The sequence below is a fragment of the Triticum dicoccoides genome, chromosome 7B (genome assembly GCF_002162155.2).
Source record: "Triticum dicoccoides isolate Atlit2015 ecotype Zavitan chromosome 7B, WEW_v2.0, whole genome shotgun sequence".
Taxonomy (NCBI): domain Eukaryota; kingdom Viridiplantae; phylum Streptophyta; class Magnoliopsida; order Poales; family Poaceae; genus Triticum; species Triticum dicoccoides.
The window spans coordinates 527,896,600-527,911,493 of NC_041393.1; positions in this window are offsets into that span (position 1 = coordinate 527,896,600).

Below are 14,894 nucleotides of genomic sequence, written 5' to 3' on the forward strand. Positions count from 1 at the left end.
TTTTGTCTAAAAATTTGATGAACAATTAATCCTTGGGCTTTTCGTACCCTTAGTATGCTTGACTTGCATGTTGTTGCCCTCATACTCCCCTCCACCTGCCACTACACTGCCGCATCTTCCATGGCTGCTGTTCGTTCCCATCCGAGGCCTTGCTGTCATTCTCTGCCTTGGTTCGCTCGTTGTGCCCGCCGCCGTCTGGCGTTGTCAACATCGTCAACAACCAAGAGGAATTAGGAGATGACTGTACGTGGAGAGGCTGATAGTAGGGACCCACCTGGGTCATTGCATTTCGCAAGAAGGTGCCTCGTTATCACAAGCCAAAAAAATACTTCCTCCTAATTGTTTGACAACTAGGTCCCACGCCATTGTCAATGTAGTTAATAAATGAGAAAATTACACAACGAGTGGATAACACCAGGGACCCAGCAGCTCGCCCAGTTGTTTTTCAGTTTCAGAGACAGAGCTCAACTGCGCGCTGTGCGGGGGCTTTGGCCCGTCTAGCCCACGCTTACGCTTTTATTAAGCACATGACGAGCCCAGTTGATATATTTTTTCTTTCTGAAATTGGCTAGCCCAGTTCTTTATTTTTTGGAGAATACCAAAACCGAGGCCTACTTGCTTTTCTCAGCCCTACTGGGATGCAAACCTTTCAAGACGAGGAGGGATGTAAGTAGTAAGAAATGGGCTTCCCTAGAAAATGGGCTATAAGTTGTAAGAAATGGGCTGTAAATTTTTAAACCAAAGCCAACCGGCAATTGCATTAAAATATCATTTTTTCAGGATTTCTCTACTCTCTACTCTTATAAAAACCAAAGCCAACTGGCAATTACATTAAAATATCATCTTTTCTCCCACAAGATAAACTACTCATACAAATGCATCTTCATGTTCCGTGCAACGAATGGGCATCTTGCTAGTTAAGATTCTAAATTTCATTCATTTTTTTGCGGAGAAATGTTTTTTGAATTTTATTTTGATATAATTTTTTGAAAATTATTTTTAACGTGACTCGAAATTTCGTGATTAAAAGAGTTCAGCCCCACCGAAATATGCAAATTTTCATTGAATTTTTTAGCAGTGCCCAGAATATATGGTCTGTAATGCTAATAAAAAGAATATGGGCTTAAAATATCCTTAAGAATTAGCAAATGGGTTGTAAATTATTGAAAATAATGGCTAATGGGATGTATGCTATTTTCCACAGATTTGGAGGCTGACTTCTGGGCCTACTAGGTTGACGATGACGCTGTTCTAAATTTTTTTTGACGCGTACGCAAGGCTTTGTCAACTTAGTCAACACATAGCAGTGACTGTTGGATATCCATCCAACAGCCGTCATGCTTCTTCAATCTCTGATCTTCCTGCTCCAGCCGCCCAAACCAGCACCAGCGAGACTGCCTGCTCCCTCCTCCCATGGCTGGTTGTGCTGCCGCCAGGCCATCCCTCTAACCACCCACACATCCTATTATTTTCCAGCGACGTCAGCCTCACCCCATAGCTGACCAGCCAGCACTCATACTCCCCTCAGCGTGGGCATCTGCTGCAGTGGCTTCGCCGGCTCCGGGTGGTTCTCTTCCTGGGCCTCGCCCTCGTCCACCATGTTTGTGCTCTCGACACGGCGAGGTCAACATGGTCAACAAACAACAGCCATCGGAAGAGGATGACAGTAGGGGCCCACACAGGGAAATGCCTCCTTATTATGCGCAAAATAATGATTCCACCACCTGATAGCTGGGACCCACCGGAAGGGCCTCTGTATTTCGCGAAAAAAACGTTTCCCCCACTGTCAGCTCGGACCCACCGGAAATGCCTCCTTATTACGCACAAAAAAATGAATACTCCCCCTACTAGCTCGGACTCACCTTGGTGGGAGGCTGACTTGTGGGCCTACTAAGTTGACGGGGACGGAGGGCTTTGTCAACTTAGTCAATATGAACGATTCTAGCTCCAGTGACCGTACGATGTCCATCCAACGGCCGTAGTGCTTATTCAACCTCTGGTCTTCGTGCTCCAGCCGCCCAAAGCACCACCGGTCGTGCCGCATGCTCCTGCCTCCTGTGGCCGACTGTGATGCCGCGGAGGCCTCACCGCCCCCTACTACTCCCACCACTGGCTAGGCCATCCCTCTAGTCACCCACACCCCCTCTTATTCTGTAGCGACAGAAGCCTCACACCACAGCCGAACCAGTGAACCCTCGTACTCCTCTCCACGTGGGCATCCACTACTGTGTCTTCCGCGGCTCTGCGTCGTCCCCTTCCTAGGCCTCGCCGTCATCCACCGCCGTGGTTCTCTTGGTGCGGCGTGGTCAATGTGGTCAACGACCGACTTCCATCGGAAGAGTACTGTATGTGGAGAGGCTGACAGCTGGGTCCATGGTAGCCGCAAGGAAGTGCCTCCTTATTACGCGCAAAATAATTATTCCTCCACCTAACAGCGGGGACCCACCGGACGGGCCACCGTATTTTGCGAAAAAATGATTCGCCCCCTGACTGCTGGGACCCACCAGCTACATCTTCGCATGCAAGGACTGCGTCCGAAAAAAATGATTCACCCCCTAACTGCTGGGACCCACCATCTACATCTTCACACGCAAGGAAGTGCCTGATAGTCGGGATCCTCCTGGTCGAAGCGTACGTAGCGTTGTCATTCTGGTCGCAAACGTGTACGTACATAATGGTGGATGTAGAGGCGCGCACGTGTCGTAGTAGGGGCGGGCACGTGTCATAGTAGAGGCGCGCACGTAGAATGTACATGTACGTACAGCGGCCAGTGTGCAAGAAAGAAAATACAGCCACGTATGTGTACATACGGGCGGGGTCTCGAATGCTTACTCGTGCATACGTATGGCCAGGGCTCGTGTACATGGCTGGGTCGGAACGGAGAAACAGCATCATCGTCGTGTTCATGGGGAGCCAACCAGCTGGGTTGGAACAGAATGCATCGTCGTGTTCATCAGGAGGACTTGGATGGAACAGGCGATGGAAATGAGGCCTGGCGTACCATAGAACAGAGGAAACGGCCTTGTGTTCGACCGTCCACGTTCGAAACGGGGTCCTGTTCATCAGGAGGGGTATGGCGTACCGCTAAACGGAGGAACCGGACCTCCTAAGGTCAAAACGGGGGTCCTGTTGATCGGGAGGGGTGTGGCATACCGCAAAACGGATGAAACGGACTTGTGTTGGAGTGCTACGGTCTAAACGTGGGTCATGTTCATCGGGAGGGGTGTGGCATACCGCAAAACGGGACTCCACGGGAAATTGTTCATCTCCACCGTTGACCTCCTCCAGCCTCCACGGGCTACCGTCGACCTCCTCCAGCCTCCACGGGCTCCTGTTCATCCAGCCTCCACCGTGCGCTACTCCACCGGCTCCTGTTCAACCACCCCTCCACGGGCACCCCTCCACCATCTACTGTTCATCCAGCCCCACGGGGTCTTGTCCATCCAGCCCCAACCGACTCGATCGATCGGGGTCCTGTTCATCCAGAGGCAACGCCACGGGGTCCTATTCATCCACCCCCACCGCTCACTGTTCATCCAACCCCCCCACACCGTAACGCTCACTGTTCATCCACAGGCAGCAAAGATCAGCTTCAGTTAGCAGCTGTAGCGAAGGAATCGCTTGATCGGGTTCAGTTAATAGCCATCGATCGCTCGAGTTCAGTAATGCGTAGACTGCAGTGCAATCGCTCAGGTTCAGTTAGAGCCCAACACCTCGCTCGGGTTCAGTTAGAGCCAACGCCTCGCACACACGCACGTATGTGTACGACAGAAACGCGCATCGCTCGGCCCCCGACCACCCACCGTAACCGGGAACTCCCTGAAATTTACCTCGCCCTCGCTTCTACCACGGTTTTTTCTGTCATGGACGGCCCAAAGAATGTCATGCAGCTGTGTCTCCGGCCCGCCCAGGATGAAAAGCCCATTTTTCGTCATGTTTTTTGTCATAGAAGTAGGAGACCACCACATCTATGATGATACCGGGTTTTGTCACAATTATCGTCATAGAAGTGTCATAAGTATGACAGAAAAAGTTTTGTTCGGCCCAAAATGTCACGTATGTGTCTTTTTTTATAGTGCACGTGCAATAGTAGTGGCGCGCACGTGTCGTAGTAGAGGCGCGCATGTAGCATGTACATGTACGTACAGCGGCCAGGGTGCAAGAAAGTAAATACGGCCATGTACGTACATATAGGCGGGGTCTTGAATGCCTACTCGTGCATACGTACGACCAGGGCTCGTGTACATGGCTGGGTCGGAACGGAGAAACTGCGTCTTCAACGTGTTCATGGGGAGCCAACGGGCTGGGTCGGAACAGAATGTGTCGTCGCGTTCATTAGGAGGGCTTGGACGGAACAGCCGATGGACACGAGGCCTGGCATACCGCAGAACGGAGGAAACGGCCTTGTGTTCAACCGGCCATGGTCGAAACGGGATCCTGTTCATTGGGAGGGGTCTGGCGTAACGCAAAACAGAGGAAATGGACTTCTGTTGGACCTCCTACAGTGGAAACAGGGACCTGTTGATCGGGAGGGGTGCGGCATACCGCAAAATGGAGGAAACAGACTTGTGTTGGAGTGCTACTATCGAAATGGGGGTCCTGTTCATCGGGAGGGGTGTGGCGTACCACAACACGGGTTCTCCATAGGATATTGTTCATCTCCACAGTCGACCTCATCCAGCCTCCACGGGCTATTGTTCATCCACCATCGACCTCCTCCAGCCTCCACCTACGACTGTTCATCCACGGGCTCTTGTTCATCCAGCCTCCATCGCGTGCTCATCCACCGGCTACTATTCAACCAGCCCTCTCCACGGGGTCCTGTTCAACCACCCCTCCACCGGCTACTGTTCATCCAACCCTCCACCGGCTACTATTCAACCAGCCCTCCACCGGCTACTGTTCAACCTTCCCTCCACGGGGTCCTGTTCATCCAGCCCTCTACAGGGTCCTATTCATCCACGCCCAACCGTCTCGATCGATCGGGGTCCTGTTCATCCAGCGGCAACACCATGGGGTCCTGTTCATCCAACCCCCACCAGGAACTTTTCATCCACCCCCCCAAAAAACACTGTACTTCTCCAGCCCATGCGCCCAGGCTCCTCATTGTCTGCCACCCTCATCGGCCTCCATGGTGACGAACTCTTTCAAGCCCTGGTGGCCCTGCAAGTGCCGGAGGTCGCGACGAAGAATGTGCACCTCGAGGCCGCGCTCGCCGTGTAGCTCCTTGCCATGCAAGAAACCGTCGACCTGCACATCCACGTCTATGAGGAAATCGTCTACATAGGCCACTACAAGGCAAGCAAGGACAGAAGACGTTGGCCTTCTTCCAGCGGCTGGAATCTTTGGTCGCCATTATTCAGAAGCACGTCGACCTGGCCACGAAAGCCGCTGCTACTTAGGCGTCGTTCGGTGGGCCGGTGCCCGGAGTCAAGGAGGTGGACGTCGTTGATGGATGCATGTCTTCTTCTTGCCTCCTGTAAACAGCACTGCATCGCCTCGTGGCCTTAATGTTTTATTAGTATAGTACTCCCTCCGTTCCCAAATATAAGTCTTTCTAAAGATTCCAGCAAGTGACTACTACATACGGAGCAAAATGAGTGAATCTACACTCTAAACTATGTCTACATACATCTGTATGATGTATTCCATTTGAAATAGTATCTAAAAAGGCTTATATTTAGGAACGGAGGGAGTATATGGCATTTTTAATCCAGTCGTAACGTTTTCACTGTGAGGTGGGGCCGCAGTTGAGCAAACCCACCCCACCCACCAGGCGTCGGCCGAGTTTAGAATTAGAAGAGAGAAACAAGGGAGGAGAGCTAGCTGTAGCACGGACGCTCTTGTCAGATGGGACTTGTGTTGATAGAATAAGAGTACTGAGCACTCGTGCCTCTTTTTTTTGAGGGAAAAATTAGTCGTATGTCTAGTACCACTAGTTGGGTGCGTGCGACCTATAGATGTCATCACTTTAGGTCTCCTTTTTGAACCGCAGCTATGCCTCACAGTACATATTTTTTCACGCATTTATCCTCCTATATGTACTCCTAGGCTATTTCCACGTGCTCCCATTCGCCAACATGTGGGACATAGAGCATCTGGGTTGTAGTGCATGCACGACTCGGAGCATATGTCGGGGTACTTTACGTTTAAGACCTCCCGAATTACATGCAAACCCCCTGCAGATGAATAAATAAATAAATGAATCTACATGATACCGGATTATTTTCGTAGAAGCTGGAGCACGTTCATTAAATTTTGGACATAACACGTTTATAAAAAATGACCGGACCTAAACCAGTCTAAGGGCCTCTTTGATTTTTCCCGCCAAAAAAGGGCCTCTTTGTTTCGCAGGATACTGAAAACACAGGAATGGGGAAAGTATGATGGCGATGAACCGAGACGAGGAGAACTCTAACTCAGTTAGAGGTTAGAGTTAGATTCTAACCCTGAACTAACTCTAAACCAAAGAGGTGTATGGATGGCAGGGTTAGATTGACAACAAATGCTCTTTCTCAATCATTTGACTACTTTGGACCCTATTTTCTACCGGATTTGGTGTGGCCGGCTCTTATGTGGCCTCCTCCCGCTCACAATTGACATAAACGAACCATCTTCACAAATCAAGCAAACAAAACATGATAATTTTTACTTTGTCCATACAAATGAGATATGCCACTTCAACATACAAGTCGTCAATCAAGCTTCACAGAAAAAATACTCCATGGAACAAAGCATGAGCTAACTCATCACGGAAGTCATTCATGATAGGGAGGGAGCCCGGAGCCCCTCACGCACCGAGGGAGGAGCTCGCCATCGTTGCTCTGGAGGAAGGCTCTATAGAGCCCAAGCCCCGGAAACCCCTCCGACGTTGGCCCTTGCGAGTTGAGGTCGACACCGGCATGGGTAGCAGGGCCGCTTGCCGCCGACTGGGAACTTAATCTTTGGGCCTCTAGAAATAATGCAAGCCTGTAACTAAAATACCTAGAAAGGTGAACTGAATCTTTGGGCCTTTAGAAATAATGCAAGCCTAAAACTGAAATACCTAGAAAGGTGAACTTAATCTTTGGGCCTCTCGAAATAATACAAGCCTGAAACTGGAATACCTAGAAAGGCAAACTGAATCTTTGGGCCTCTAGAAAGATTTATTACCTCCTCAAGCAACATCAAACAATTCCATGCGTGCACCACAAATCTATACCAAGTTTGATCAGGATCTACTTTTCCAAATCAGAATTAGCGCTAGAGTGAGAAAGATCAATGATATGGCTGTGAAACAGAGAAGGAACGAACAAACTCACCCCTCTCGTGTCCTCCCTGGTAGATGCGCCGCTGCCGCGCACGACGGAGGGAGAAAAATGACCGATGAAGGGGGAGCGGGGCAACCTTCGAAGGTCGTAGGGAGAGTGCAGCTGGAGTAGGGCGGCGGAGGCCGAAAGGAGATGGCAGCCGGAGGAGAGAGGGCGAGCGGCGCTTGGGCGCACGGCCCTATGGGGAACAGAGAGGAGTCATGCGAGAGGGGGGCGATCTAGTGCGGCCAAGGGATATTTTTTAGTTCTCTTTTAGTGGACCTGAGGATAACTAACCCAATTAGAACCTCTCCACCGGGCTAGTTTTTTTAGCTGGGTTAGAGCAAACTAGCTCAAACTAACCCCTCTTGTTTCGATAATTTGAGGCTATTTCAACCCAAACTAGCTCTAACTCAGGGATCCAAACAAAGAGGAGTGTCACTGTACATGCTACAATGTGGACCGTAGCACATTGTTTTTATGGCCATATCACCACATTGTTTTGTACTGCTGGTTCACTGGGCTACCGTGGTTCGCACTGCTGGTTCACTGGGTTGTTGTGGTTCGCACTGCTGGTTCACTGGGTTGTCGTGGTTCGCACTCCTCCGACCTGAGTGGTGGTAGTAGTAGTAGTAGTAGTAGTAGTAGTAGTAGTAGTAGTAGTAGTAGTAGTAGTAGTAGTAGTAGTAGTAGTAGTAGTAGTATATACCGCATCATTCTTTGCTCCTTCTTACTACGCTGATATGTGGGAGAGCCAGCATCCGGGCCGATGTGTCATGCACCAGATTAGAGCGCGGAACGGAAGGGGGGCATCACCCCGGTCGGAGCGCCAGTAATTCATGACTATAGTGAGTGGTCATATCACAAGTCTTTCCAGCAGTAACACGCCGTCAAATCGCACAGCCCGACCTTTCCAGCAGTATGTTTGAGAATCCGCCACTCCCTCATCCTCCTCACCTCTCTGTCAAACCGCCTACCCGAAAACTGCCGTGCGTACTGCCCGGGAAAAGCCCCGCCCTCAACTTTTAACTACGCAAAAATAGTTCGAGCTTGTTCGTTCTATATAAATACAGTACTTACTGTATGTTTATTCACCCTAGGGGTTGTTCAATGAATGGAGGGGCGGGGAGCACAAGTGAACAATACTAGTATTACTACTAGTAAGTAGGAGTCATATAGTTGTCACCTTAAATAGAGAGTTTCTTTTCTTTAATGCCACGTACACAAATTGAAACGCTTGTTGTGGAGAGAAAAAGATAATCACTCCACTATATATGTACGCAGGGGCCTGAGCGCTTGCTTTACTAGGGTTTCTCTCTTCATTCTCTCATCCTCTCAAGATATAAACAAGACAGCGGTAGCGACATTTTCTCTCTGCTCACCGCTGGTCACAGATCCAGCTAGATCTCTTCGGTCGGTGTGTGTAGAGGACTAAAAGGTGCATCATTCACGCGGTCATCACCGCCGAGGGAGGAAACCCAAAGCTGCCGGAGGGGCCCCATCCTCTACCCATGTCGTTCTCTCCGACACAGCGCTGGCTCAGGAGGTCCTCCGACCCTTCTTCCTCCCTATCGTATTGTCTGTAGATCCGACCTACCGCCGCCGACATCCCTCCGACCCTCGGGTATAAGTTCTTCGAAAGCGGCCTTGCTCTACTGCCCTAGCTCCCCACGTGTCTGCATGTGCATCTTTTTCTACACCCATCAGCTCTTCCAAAGCCACTTAAATTTTTAGTATTATTAGAGGTAAAGCTACTTCATGCATTCGAATCTAGGGCTTTGTTCAAACAACAAAGAAAGGGGGGAAAGTTGTAGCATGAATCTAGGACTTGATTCAAAGAGGAAATAATATGGTGAAAGTAGTAGAGGCCGGATACCCAACCGGTCTCTTGGTTGAAAGGGAAATAATGGGAAAACGCATTACAAACTGGATACGGAACAGATCTATTATTGGTTGAAAAAAGGATAGAAAGTGGCGGCTGGTGGACAAGTCAACTGAGTATGTCCAGGATTAGATTTGCTGCCCTCACATAGTAAAAGGTCTCCAGGATTAGAATTGCTTCCCTCACATAGTAAAAGGTCTCACGATTAGATTTGCTGCCCTCACATAGTAAAAGGTCTCCAGGATTAGATTTACTGCCCTCACATAGTGAAAGGTCTCCAGGATTAGATTGGCTGCCCTCACATAGTACAAGGTCTCCAGGATTAGGTTTGCTGCCCTCACATAGCATGAACAAACTCGGCATAACCACTTTATGCCTCCTTGTAGGTACATTGTGCTGATGCATCCACTATCGCATGTCCTTATACCAACCTTTTGCTTGTTAATGTAAGGGCGCATGTAAAATGAAGTGATCACACTATTACCTTAGGGACATGTCTAACCAATGTTATTGTTAATCTAATGCCTCCAGTGATAAGATGTAATTAAACTGTGTTACAAATGGCACTCCTGCTATTTTTCCATGTATGATAAGTAAGTTGCTCCTTTATGCTGCTGAGTGTCCTGGTGTCCCCACGGTCCCATGCCCTTAAACCAACTCTTTAGCTGATGTTGATTTACTGTGTCTGGTAAACACGCAATGCCACCATTAAAGTAATCCCATATTTGAGGAATCTCATTGTTGATCATAATGCTTCTGGTAACATGAAGCATTGCTGACTATTAAAATTTCTACTATCCTTGCGTGATTGCCATGAACATAATTAAGATGCTTCTTTTCATTTTGTATATGTTTCATATATTCTTATTGACCAGCAACTGTTTACTTTCTATCTTTTTGTGCAGATAAGGATATCCATTTCACCTTATTGCTATTGTGACCTTTTGGTGAACTGCACAAAACACTTTCTTTTGGAATGAGTGTCTTGTGCAGTTCAACTAAAATGTCACATGGGCAACATCTCTCAATTTTGGTGGAACTGCACAAAATGGTGATTGGAGTTTACAAAATCTCTGTCAAGTTCTGCTGGTAATCTCGTGCACCATTTTATTAGCCTTTGCAAGATGAGCCGTCATTGTCACCACAATGGCACTTTATTTTAGTGGAACTGCACAAAAGGATAATAAAATTATAGTTGCACCTTACATGAGCCGGACAGCCAACCTTAATCTTCCTCAATTTTAGTGCAACTACTAAAGAAGAACCTACCATTTCACGAGAGCAAGTACTTCTTGCTAGCTGAATGATGCAATCTTTGCTTCATTTCAGGTGAACTGCAGAAAAAGGCGCATGAATTGAATCATGGAGCTGGAGGTTGACCTCATCCTAGTGGAGCTGTAGGTTGAGTTCAAGGAGGCCACTATTAAAGTGACATCATGCTCTTCTTGTTTGTGTTGTGCAAACAGGAATACTCAACTACAGATGTTGTGACGGTCAAGAGCATTCGCCAAGTTCTTCGATTGTATGACATGGCTAGCCAAGATGGATTTAATCCCGATATTCACTTTATCAAAAGGCTCTAATGGTTTGGTTCTGAATCTTGCAAGTTGGGAATCAATGAGATGTGTAGGCATCTTTGTTGTACTTATTATTTGAATCTTATTTGTTGGTTCTGAATCTTGCAAGCTGGGATTCAATGAGATGTGTAGGCATCTTTGTTGTACTTATTATTTGGATCTTATTTGTTGGTTCTGAATCTTGCAAGCTGGGAATCAATGAGATGTGTAGGCATCTTTGTTGTACTTATTATTTGGATCTTATTTTTTGGTTCTAAATCTTGCAATCTGGGAAACACGGCATGATGATGTAGAGGACAATAACCATAACAAACAGTTCAAACTTGGTAGTATTATCTTTGTGAAAGTGCGACAAATGTGCTGATCGTGCGCGTCCTGAGAATAATAATTCTAATTGTTGTGCATGTTGATCTTGTGGCATTGATAGAACGAGCCAGTGCATTGCTTGTTTTAAGTATAAATTTCTATTAAAGCTAATTAAATTTAAGTAAAGTGACCACTAACTCCTGTTATTACAGTACCAATACAGACCCGCTTGTGAACTGACATGTGGCCGGAGTAGGTTTCTTAATGGAGGCATTTGAATGCACCGAGGGTGCATCTTCTGTCGGGCGTGCAGCGGGCGAGGGAGGGGTAGTAACTGTTGTCGCCTGTACACACTCAGTTTATTGTTGAATCCAGTTCCCCAAGAGCTGAAAAAAGCACTGTTGCCGCCCCCTACACATTCGTTCACTTGAAGAGACTCCAATGGCGATTCGAGGGGTGAGCCTGCTGGATATGGACTTCAGCAAGGACTTCCCCTTTAAGTTTGTCGTTCAGTCCTATGGTTGCACCAAGTTGAATGTGATGTATACCAACGATCCGGACTTGGTGAAGCTCTGCCTCGCCGAGTTCAAGTAGTACCTACAGGACGAGAAAGCACAAGGCTGCAGGATTAGACCTTGTGCCCATCCATTCGTCTCCTGACAGGTACCAGCGGATCACCGTCGCCCAGGTATGTTTGTGGGATGAGGTTCTCACCTACCACTTCTGTAGGGCCATCAGAGGTTCTGGAGCATTCGCCCGTTTCATTGGCAGCGCCGACTGCACCTTCACTACGGTGGAGAGAAGGAAGAATGCAACGATTCGGCCATCTGGTGCAACAACCTTGTCGACATCCAGAAGCAATACAAAATCATCAGCAACGGGCAGGAGAAGGACTCCGTGGTTGACCTCGCCGAGACCATCATCGACCCCTGATCCGCCAACATGAAAGAAAACAACGATACCAAGGACCTGAACACGTGGGAGGTACCTCTTGACATGGCTAGCCAAGATGGATTTAATCCCGATATTCACTTTATCAAAAGGCTCTAATGGGTTGGTTTTGAATCTTGCAAGTTGGGAATCAATGAGATGTGTAGGCATCTTTGTTGTACTTATTATTTGAATCTTATTTGTTGGTTCTGAATCTTGCAAGCTGGGATTCAATGAGATGTGTAGGCATCTTTGTTGTACTTATTATTTGGATCTTATTTGTTGGTTCTGAATCTTGCAAGCTGGGAATCAATGAGATGTGTAGGCATCTTTGTTGTACTTATTATTTGGATCTTATTTGTTGGTTCTAAATCTTGCAAGCTGGGAAACACGACATGATGATGCAAAGGACAATAACCATAACAAACAGTTCAAAGTTGGTAGTATTATCTTTGTGAAAGTGCGACAAATGTGTTGATCGTGCGTGTCCTGAGAATAATAATTCTAATTGTTGTGCATGTTGATCCTGTGGCACTGATAGAACGAGCCAGTGCATTGCTTGTTTTAAGTATAAATTTCTATTAAAGCTAATTAAATTTAAGTAAAGTGACCACTAACTCCTGTTATTACAGTACCAATACAGACCCGCTCGTGAACCGACATGTGGCCAGAGTAGGTTTCTTAATGGAGGCATTTGAATGCGCCGAGGGTGCATCTTCTGTCGGGCGTGCAGCGGACAAGGAAGGGTAGTAACTGTTGTTGCCTGTACACACTCAGTTTACTATTGAATCCAGTTCCCCAAGAGCTGAAAAACGAACTGTTGCCGCCGCCTACACACTCGTTGACTTGAAGAGACTCCAATGGCGATCCGAGGGGTGAGCCTGCTGGATATGCACTTCAGCAAGGACTTCCCCTTTGAGTTTGCCGTTCAGTCCTATGGCTGCACCAAGTTGAATTTGATGTACACCAATGATTCGGACTTGGTGAAGCTCTGCCTCGCCGAGTTCAAGCAGTACCTACAGGACGAGAAGGCACAAGGTTGCAGGACTAGACCGTGTGCCCATCCATTCGTCTCCTGACAGGGACCAGCGGATCGCCGTCGCCCAGGTATGTTTGCAGGACGAGGTTCTCATCTACCACTTTTGTAGGGCCATCAGAGGTTCTGGAGCATTCGCCCGTTTCATCGGCAGCGCCGACTGCACCTTCGCTGCGGTGGAGAGAAGGAAGAATGCAACGGTTCGGCCATCTGGTGCAACAAGCTTGTCAACATCCAGAAGCAATACAAGATCATCAGCAACGGGGAGGAGAAGGACTCCGTGGTTGACCTCACCGAGACCATCATCGACCCCTGATCCGCCAACATGAAAGAAGACAACGATACCAAGGACCTGAACACGTGGGAGGTACCTCGGAATCTAGCCTACATAACCTACGCAGCCAAGGATGCATACGCATGCTACGACATGTACAGGCAGATCTTGGACATGAGGGCGTGTCTGCTTCCCATAACCGACGAGTACACGGATAGCCGCAGCATCATGATCTAGCGTGCCAGGAAGGTCTAGATGTTGTACTTTATCTGTTTATAAGCACCTTTATCATCTGAGTGTTTCATGCATTAGCCTATGTGTTGTAATTATCTGCTTTGTCCGAAATATTTCTTTTAAGAACCCATTAACCTGATTGCTTTTTTAGTGCCTATTTGCTTATGTATGTAACTAGTTCACTTGTCCATTAAAAAAAACTAGTTCACTCGGTTGTCGTGCTTTGAATCTCCTTCCTCCCAACATATTCCCCTCCTCAGGTGGACGCAGCAGGTCTCTGAATTTTCTCCCACTTTCTTTTTCAATGTAAACTGAGTTTTCTCCCAGTACTTTTCCCTAGGACCAACTCAATTGTCCCACGTCTAGCCTAAAAAATAATAATACCCCACGTACTATTAACTCATGAAATTTAAATGATATTTTATTTCGTAAGTTGAAAGTTCTTACAAAATAATAATAATAATTGTTTATATATAACTTTGCAAGTTAACTCCTAGTGATTGCGTACATAAGCTTGCAAAGATTTTTACTCACCAATGCAGTAATAGACGTGCAATCATGTGTTTATGTTTTTATAACATTTCTCCATCTAGCCCAACATGATATTTTCACCCAGCCCAGCAAGTCTATGGATTTTCCCACTCCTCTCCATCTGCGACTCCACTACCGCGTCTTCCCCATCTCCGGGTCGTTCTAGTCTGGGGCCTCGCCGTTGTCCACCGCCTCGGTGTGCTCGGCGCGGCGTGGTCAACATACGAGAGTCATCGGAAGAGGATTGTACGTGGAGAGCATGACGGCTGGGACCCACGTGGTCCATGGTCACATGCAAGGAAAGTTCCTCCTTATTACACACTGTACGTGGGAAGGGCTTCTGTATTTTGCAAAAAAACGTTCCCCCCGCTGACAGGTCGGACCCACCAGCTATATCTTCGCGCGCAAGGAAGTGCCTCCTTATTACGCACAAAAAAATGAATACCCCCTGCTAGCTGAGACCCACCATAGTGGGTGACTGACTTGTGGGCCTACTAAGTTGACGGGGACGGAGGGCTTTCTCAACTTAGTCAATATGAACGATTCTATCTCCAGTGACCGTACGATGTCCATCCACCGGCCATAGTGCTTCTTCAACCTCTGGTCTTCTTGCTCGAGCCGCCCAAAGCAGCGCCGGTTGTGCCGCGTGCTCCTGCCTCTCGTGGCCGGCTGTGATGCCGAGGAGGCCTCACCGCCCCCTACTACTCCCACCGTTGGCCCAGGGCATCCCTCTACTCACCCACACCCCTGTTATTCTGCGGCGACGGCAGCCTCACGCCGTAGTCGAACCAGTGAACCCTTGTACACCTCTCCACATGGGCATCCACTGTCGCAT